The sequence below is a fragment of the Nycticebus coucang genome, chromosome 4 (assembly GCF_027406575.1).
Source record: "Nycticebus coucang isolate mNycCou1 chromosome 4, mNycCou1.pri, whole genome shotgun sequence".
Taxonomy (NCBI): Eukaryota; Metazoa; Chordata; class Mammalia; order Primates; family Lorisidae; genus Nycticebus; species Nycticebus coucang.
The window spans coordinates 6,364,187-6,371,585 of record NC_069783.1 but is presented as its reverse complement, the minus strand read 5'-3'; the positions used below and the strand labels follow the sequence as shown (position 1 = coordinate 6,371,585).

Here is a 7,399-nt window from a genome sequence, read left to right as displayed (position 1 = left end):
CTGCCTGGCGTGAAAAACTCATTGGCTTCCAACTTCTTGTTGGGTAACAGGTCTTGGTGGTGCTGAAGGGTGCATTTAGTGCAAATGTTCCCAGGTTCAAGCTCAGGGTAGCCAGATAGGTTGAGGAAGAAGTCAATGCAATCCAACAATATTGTACTGATGAAGGCTGTACCTCAGTTTCCCCAAGGCCGCCAGACAATATGCAGCCCAAAGAACCAGCTTCCCCGTCCAGGGGTCAGAATGCACGGAAACATCATCTCCTTGTGAACTCCAGCTTTGATCCTAGCAGAGTGGTCCACTCGTGGGCAGGGAGATGCACCACTGGGCCAGCCACTGGTGTGAAGCCATCCTGAGGATCCTCGGCATGTACCCTTCAAGACGTGTCCTTGCAGTTACGTCCCCCCAGTTCAGAGTAATCTTCTCTCCTGCTGGGCTGCTAAGCTGCCACTCCAGAGTCAGTTCCTGTGATGGTCTCAGTAACGGCAGTCCTATGCACAGTCTTGTATTCATTTCCGTGAAGTAGAAAGCGTCCTCTGGGTCCGTGATAAACTCCACAGTTCCTTCTCTGACACAATTTATAGCTTTAGCAGCTCTGGCTGCAGCTTCTCTAACTTTTTGCTTATTTTGGGTTTAATACCAGGCACTGGACCTCCTCAGTGAACTTCTGATGTCTCCTCTGCATGATCAGGTCATTTTCAAACAAGTCCACAGCGTCACCATGGTGACCACCAAACACCTGGACTTCTACATGCCTTGGTGTGTCCACAAACAATCAGCATTGCCTCATCATTAAAAGACTTCCTAGCTTCTCTCCGTGCTGATTCTAACTGTGCTTGAAATTCTTTTTCTGATCCAACAATCCTCATACCTTTTCCTCCTCTGCCACAGACAGCTTTAATACTGACAGGCTAACTGACTCTCCCAGCCTGTTTTTTTCAGGCATTGGTCTAATTTGCCCTCACCACAGTAACCTCCATCAACACCCATTATGGATTTGGTTGTGCTTTTTATACCCATGTATCTAATTATAGGTGAAGCAGGGCCTGCAAAAATAATTCCTTCTTGCTTACAAGGTTCAGAAAATTCCATGTTTTCTGAAAGAAAACCATATCCTGGATGAATGGCCTGGACAGGAGAGATCTTGGCCTCTTGAATGAGTTTTTCTCATGGAAAGGGAGGTCTGCTGGGAGGGAGCAAGGCCATTGGAATATACCTTGTCTGCCATATCTACGTGTGTGGAATTCCTGGCGGCCTCACCGTAAACCATCAGAGACTGTATACCCATTTGATTTTGACTGTTTGCATCACCCTGCAGGTAATTTCTCTCCTCTGTTTGCAGGGAGGACCTTGGTAATGTTTCTCCCTGTAGGATTGTGTTCTTTATGGTCTTTTGCATTCAAGCCCATCTCCTCAGCCGCAGCAGGCCAAGGAGACACTGCCATAGGTTTGACTCCACTGCTATCAGCAGCATCAACGCTGCAGAGGCCACTGCCATATGCTCGGGACCCAGCCACTCACCAGCTGCTGCATCTCACACTTCCCTCAGCTCCAAAAGGAGGTATTCAAAATGAATAATGATCTTTTGAAATAATTTTGAAAATGGCTTTGTCCTGCCTCTGTTGCTGGAGCCTAGTTTCTCTCTGATTCATTCTCCTTCTGGCAAGTTCCTGATCTCCAGATTGGAATTCTGTGCCTGGAAATTCCCAGATTTCTGGGGGCAATGAGCGATGCCTCTGCTGATCTCAACTAGGCTTTGTTTTCTGATAGAATCCCTGGAGTTCCACTGCCAACTCCTTGTCCAGACTTCTTCTACTCTTAAAGATTCCTGAATTCGCGTCTTGTCTGTCAGAATAAACTCTTCCATGGCTGGGAGATACACCCCAATACCTACCCAGGTGGACACACTTGGTATCTGTTCACAGTCTGGCCATTTCTGCTCTGGAAACCAGGTCTAGCATGGCCGTGACTTAGTAGCTTATAGTCTAAACACTCTTTGCCAGTGCTTTACCTCAATACTGTTTCATTTCTTCCCCCTAAATCCTACTACTGTGCTAACAGAAAACAAACACATTCCATAAAATAATTTAAATAACTTTGTTTTGAGCCGATACAACCGACCTCATACCAGGACTAGACAATCTCAAGAGTTCCTGGAAAAGCGCACTTGAGATGGTTGGGTTACTGTTTGGTTTTATGCATTTTCCAGAAGCAGAAATTGTAGGTAAAATGACAAATCAATAAATGGAAGGAGTACATTGGTTTGTCCTGAAAAGGGAGGGCATCTGGAAGCAGAGACTTACAGGTTATGGGTGGATTCAGAGATACTTTACTTTGTGATTCATTAAAGGAATAAAGCTTTGTCTAAAAGCTTGGAGTCAGTAGAAAGGAATGTTTCAGTGTGAGATAAGCAAGTCTGCTGGTTATAGAGCCAGCCGCAACATACCCACCCAAAGTGACCTGCTGAGCAAATCCATGAGCTACACCTTGCATGGACTTAGATGCTGCTTATGATTCAGTTTTTTATTGCCACAAAGAATTTGTTTTTTTCAGTTTTATGATCTCTATTTTAACATTCATGCCTGTCAGCATCTTGGCCTCTTTGCCTATTACCCTGGCAGTGGAGGCCTGTTCACTGTCTATGGCAAACGTATCTTGCCCTTACTCTGTAACCTACCTTTCTCTTCTTCAATAAAAGTTTCCTTCACTCTTGTCTTAAAAAAAAAAAAATGAATAAACAAACAAAGACACTACAAAAAAAGAAAAATTAATGGTTGTCAGTTGCTGTGTATGAACTCCAAGATGGAGGGGGTACAAGGGCATGTGCCCAACCTCCCTTCCCTTCATGGTGGGGAACTTAATTTTATGTTCTGGGGTCAGCTTTGCCAAAGGGAATCTGCTCAGCTGGTGAGGGCAGGAACTTAGGATTTTATTTTTAGATCACAACTGTGATGAGTAGATTATAAACAAAGTAAGAATGTTCCACTTCGTAATATTTTCAAGTCAAGCAACAAACATTCCTTGGGTCTCTACTATGTGCAAGGTAGGGTGTGAGGCCGTTAGGATGCACAAATGAATAACACTTGCTTTTTCCTTAAGGACCTTACAGACTAAATCTGGATGAAGAATACTCTACCTACAGGAAATGAACGCACATCATGGCATGGTGGTTTTCCCTCAGCATCTTTCTGTGGCAGCCTCATTTAATAGCAATATTTTGAAATTTTTGCTCTTATGTAAAACGAAGCATTGGACGCTGTACTATCCAAGATGTTTTACATTTTAAAACTTTACAATTCTGTGTGTTGAATACAGTGATTTTTTTTATGTGTTCAAAGCATTTAGAGCATCACTGTTTCATGGAACTTTCTATGATAATGGGGCAGTTCTCTGTGCTATGCAGTTTGATATCCAGGAGCCATAGATGGTAGTGAGCACCTGAAATTTGGCAAGTGGAACTGAGAAAATGCAGTTTGAGTTCTGTCGATTTAAATTAATTCACATCTAAGTATAACAGCCAAATGTGCCTGGTGAGTAGCATGGTGCACGGCCCAATGTACAGGGAAGATGGGGGATGTTACATAAAACATGCATCATCAGGAATGGGTCGAATTTCAACATGTAGAGGAGGGAAAGACATTTTTAAAAATGTGTTTTCAAAAGGACCTTTATTGACCTGACACAGGTAAACAACTAATGGTGGAATTTTTGTTGCCTTGAAGGGAATGATTGTGTACGTAGAAACCATTCTCTCTGGGCGAGATAAAAACCAGGAAGTAGTAGGCATTGATGTTCCACCAGTGCTTAACCTAAGCAATGGTTGTTAGTCTTCTGCTAGAATTCTTTAACTTCATGGAACATGATAGGGAATAGGGTAAGAACCCTGGCTTGCTCAGAGGTGAGTCTTCAGGGTGAAGACTTTGGGTTTTCTGCTGGCAGAATGGAGTTCATGTTACCTGCACTCTGTTCCAGGGTAGGTAGAAGGGCACTTGCTTGGGAGTCAGGGACAATAGACTTTGACCTGGACCCTTCACCAATTAGGTGTTTTCCAACTTTTGGTTTACTCATTTGGAAAATAAAGATCTCTGAGGCCTTCTATTCAATTCTAAGATTTTACTACGACATCGTTAGTCACTGTTAACCTCTCAGTCTCTTTGGTGTAGATGCTTTCGGGTTTAAGATTCAGGGTCTCCTTCCAGCTCTGCTTCCGTCATTGCTGGTACCGGAACGACAAGGCTTGATTCTCATGCCAGTTTGTAGCTCAGATGTGGTCTTCATAAGTCACATCAGGGTCCTACTCTTCTATCATGTCTACAGTCCAGAGGAACTTAACGATCTTCCAGGGTTGTTGGAAAATTACTAATAAACAGTGCATCCCATAGGACACCTGGCTGGCCTTACCGGCTAGTGTGAAGCTGTTCAGTGAACAATTCCTCCAGCCCTTCCCAAGCCTGAGCAAGGAGGCTTGATGTTAAATTTTCTTTCTAAATAATAAACATCCTTGTATTTTAAGGTGAGGAACCTAGGAATCAAAAAATCTTTGCTAGAATCTGATATGGTCTCTTTGAGCAGTATTCACATAAATCAAAAATTGCGATTTAAAAAGCATGAGTGAGTACAGAGGAAAAATACTAAAAATACCTTTTTATGCACTTGCAGTTAGGAATCTGAGATTTGGAAACACACTTCTATACTTTTACTTTTCCACTATCCTGCTGGTGTGGACATGGAACCACAGAAGGGGCGTTTGAAACTCTTTCCAAGGCAGCACCCCGGCCTGGCGTGCGCCTTGTGCCTGTGGTGAGGGGCTGGGGCCGCAAAGCAAGCGCACTGTACTTTCCTGTGTCAGGAGCCCAGTGGGGCCGAAATGTTTTGCAGAATTCACTTGGGATCTCTTCTCCTTCAGAAGTCAAAATGGTGCCTTTGGCTGAAAATGCGCCCCATTCTTTATTCATGCCACCAGGGAAATGAGAGAAAATTGAATAAAGACACACAAGGCAGTTTCCATACTTCTGTAATTTCCCCTGAATTGCTCACAAAGTGACTATTATTCTCCTCCCATTAAACATGGGGCCATCTGGGGCATAGAGATGAAGAAAGTTTGCCATGTGACCGCAGAGAACCTACTCTTTACCGTGGATTCCTGCCTTTGTGTTGTGTGGGGAACAGAAAGATTTTCTGAACTTCTATGGAGCATCCCAGCAGCTTTATCTTTTTCACATCTGCCACTGCCTGGAATTGATGGTAATCGTGGTTATTATTATGGTGTCTTCCTCCACTTGAAACAAGGCCATCTGGGATTTGTGTGGTACGGAGGGATGAGCATTTTGTTTTCAAGTGCTCCTCTCCTTTAGCAAATATATTTTACGGAAATTATTTCAGAGAAAGGATTATGATAATAATGATGAGAACACTAATAATAGGCTTATTTTTGTGAGATCTCCTTTTAAGAAAAAGCCTCTTGCAAGCACAATCCAGAGTGGGCAGGCGAGGCCAGGAGCTGAGCACCTGGGCCAGCCCCTGGGAGCAGCCAGGAGCTACCCCTGGGCTGTGCAGGCCGTGCTGGCCAGGCCGGTGGAGAAGGGGCGCTGAGCCAGAAATGCAGCAGCGTAGAATGATCGAAAGACCCCTGGACGTGGAGTCAAATGGCTCAAAGGCTTTGTGAGAGCTTGAAACAATCTCAGTCTTCCTATTCGTTATTTGTTAAAAAAAAAAATAGAAAAGAAAAGATAATAGTACATATTTGGGGGGCATTATTGAGAGAACTCAAATCGTATGTATAAGAGCCCTTAGCACAATGCTTGATATTTGTCTTTAATAAATGTTTAAGTGAAAAATTCTGGAATATTCAGATGTTTGCGATTTCCTACTTAAGTGGCTTTTCCGTTTCCTTATTTTTGGATTAGCACAATAGCAATTAATATGAGAGTGGATGTTACAGCATTTCTGCTTTATGGTATAACTAGCTTAACTTAGAGTTAAATGCAGAGAGGTTGAGCAAATCTAAAACCTTACTAAATGAGTATTCACCTACATTTATACAATGGTAATATATAGTGATAAGAAAGAAATCTGGAGTCACACTGAGCTGGCTTTGTATTGTTGACAGCTTCCCCTTGTACAAACCTTTGGTCTCTCTTATTAAGTGTCCTGTTTATAACATCCCCACGAGGAAAGTAAGTCATGTTTATAAAGAAACAATTTGAGTTACATAACTCATCTAATTTTGAATCTGTTATAAAGCAGGCACTTAATAAATGTGTTGGTTTTAATATGTGTATGGATATGATAAATGAACAAAACATACAAATAAGACGCCGTATGTGTTTGTGCCTGTGGCCAGGGGCTTCTCTAGCCCACTTTTATTCTGCCCTCCTCTCTGTCCCCGCAGGAAGGCTTTGTCTGTTCTCAGTCTCAGTAAAATGACGTGAGTCCCACTGGTGTGACTGCATTTCAACGCTTGACATCTGTAAGAGGCCGGGCTTCCCAGGCCATCTCAACTTCCCTGCTCTCCAAGCCACTGTGCCGCACCCTTCACCTTCCGCTCCGTGACTGTGGTTGCCCGTCTGAAATTCCTTCTTCCTGAGATTCCGCCCACTTCCTCCCGGCATCTTTCAAGGTAGATTTACAATGACTGTGTACGCCAGAAGCCAGACTTTGTTTGCAGGACACTGAGATAAATAAAGGTACATTGTTTCCTAATAACATATGTTAGCCTATATTTTTAGTTGAGGAGAAAATTTCCTTTTAAGATTATGAACCCAAATCTGTTTCTTTATACAAATATTTATTTTCCTCCATTGTGTACGCACGTGCCTTGGGTATTACAGCACTGTCTAGAACAGCATATTTGCATCTGTTTAGCAAAATTAAAAGAAAAAATAAGAGCCTGGAATCGTGTATTTTTGTCGTCTCTTCCAAGATGAGAGGCACTTGTGTTACTGAAGCCATGAACTTGAGATCATAGATCTGCCCTGGTGGGAAACTGGAAACGGGGAGGGAGAAGCCAGCCCCTTTCTCTGTTTCCTCCGAAGGTGGGAACCCCCAGAGTTATGGCCACTTCTCCAGAGAGAATTTACCTCCATGGGCTGAATTCTCACCAGATACCATTGACCCCGGGTTCCCACAAGGCCATTTCTCCTTCGCTTCTCCATCCATACCTGATCCCTTGCATTTCCAGCTTCCCAGGGCCTATGTCATCAATTTCCTCTGTTGATCTCTTTCAAACATTCTGAGTGGCTCTCTTTTCTTATTTGAAACTTGGTCCTTACAAGCACTGTGTTGTCTGGGGATTTGCAAGCTTTTTCCAACAACACAGGGTTTTGCAGAGCTCCTGAAGAAATGGAAAGAGGGTATTTGTAGTGAGGCCATGGTAGCTACAGAGATGTGGCAGCATCTAGGA

At 43.3% G+C, this 7,399-nt stretch overlaps 1 pseudogene; it reads right to left on the bottom strand.

Annotated features, from left to right (window-relative positions):
- Positions 1 to 619: 619 nt before the first annotated feature.
- LOC128584256 (methylcrotonoyl-CoA carboxylase subunit alpha, mitochondrial-like) lies at positions 620 to 7,155 on the bottom strand (annotated as a pseudogene).
- Positions 7,156 to 7,399: the final 244 nt, after the last annotated feature.